Source organism: Dasypus novemcinctus, chromosome 16 (assembly GCF_030445035.2).
Source record: "Dasypus novemcinctus isolate mDasNov1 chromosome 16, mDasNov1.1.hap2, whole genome shotgun sequence".
Taxonomy (NCBI): domain Eukaryota; kingdom Metazoa; phylum Chordata; class Mammalia; order Cingulata; family Dasypodidae; genus Dasypus; species Dasypus novemcinctus.
In genome coordinates this window covers 61,335,746-61,336,454 of record NC_080688.1, presented here as the reverse complement: position 1 = coordinate 61,336,454, position 709 = coordinate 61,335,746, and the positions used below count along the sequence as shown (strand labels likewise).

The 709-nt window shown below is 39.9% G+C and overlaps 1 pseudogene; it reads left to right on the top strand.

Moving 5' to 3' along the window:
• The first annotated feature begins 286 nt into the window (after positions 1-286).
• Positions 287-354, top strand: LOC139436696 (U4 spliceosomal RNA; annotated as a pseudogene).
• The last annotated feature ends 355 nt before the right edge of the window (positions 355-709 follow it).

The following is a 709-nucleotide window of genomic DNA, read 5'->3' as shown; positions in this document are numbered from 1 at the left end:
AGGAGTCCAGAGAAGTCATTAGAACAGAAAAGTTTTTAATCCAGCCCTAGCCCCCCCACCCCCAGAATAGATTTAAGGGAAAATGAGAAGCAAAAGTAAAATTCTTTTGCCATCTAACTCTTATATGTATGTAAGGGTAATTTCTTAGAAAAAGAATCAAAAGCTCTTATCAGTGTCTCAGAGGGGTCTGTGAATCCAGAAAGTTTAAGATCCTTTATCTAGTTAGATAATTACACCTATGTAACACATATGGCATTATGCAGATTAAATGAGATTGTGTTCCCTTAGCTGCGTGTAGTGGCAGTATCGTAGCCAGCGAGGTTTATCTGAGGCATGGTTATTGCTAATTGAGATGATGTTTCCTAGAAAATTGTGTTCAGCTTTATAATTATGTATTTGTTTGTGTGTATGTGTTTGAGAGAGGGAGGGAGGCAAGTGCGGATAGGAGGAGGGGGAGGAAGGGGAAGGGAGAGATGAGGGAGAGAAAGAGCGATTATCTGTCTTTCCACCTAATTCAATAAGTCTGAAGGACTGAGTAGAAGAGTGACAGAGGATTTAACAAGATCCTGACAGTTGTACCTACTAACCAGAGTTCTCTTCAAGTGGTAAAGGAGAAACAAAATGGGCAAAGGATGCCTAACTCAAGGCTAACATTTCCTCTTTCAACTTTGTAGCTGATGACCAGTCTTTTCTTCTCTCATAATCCTTT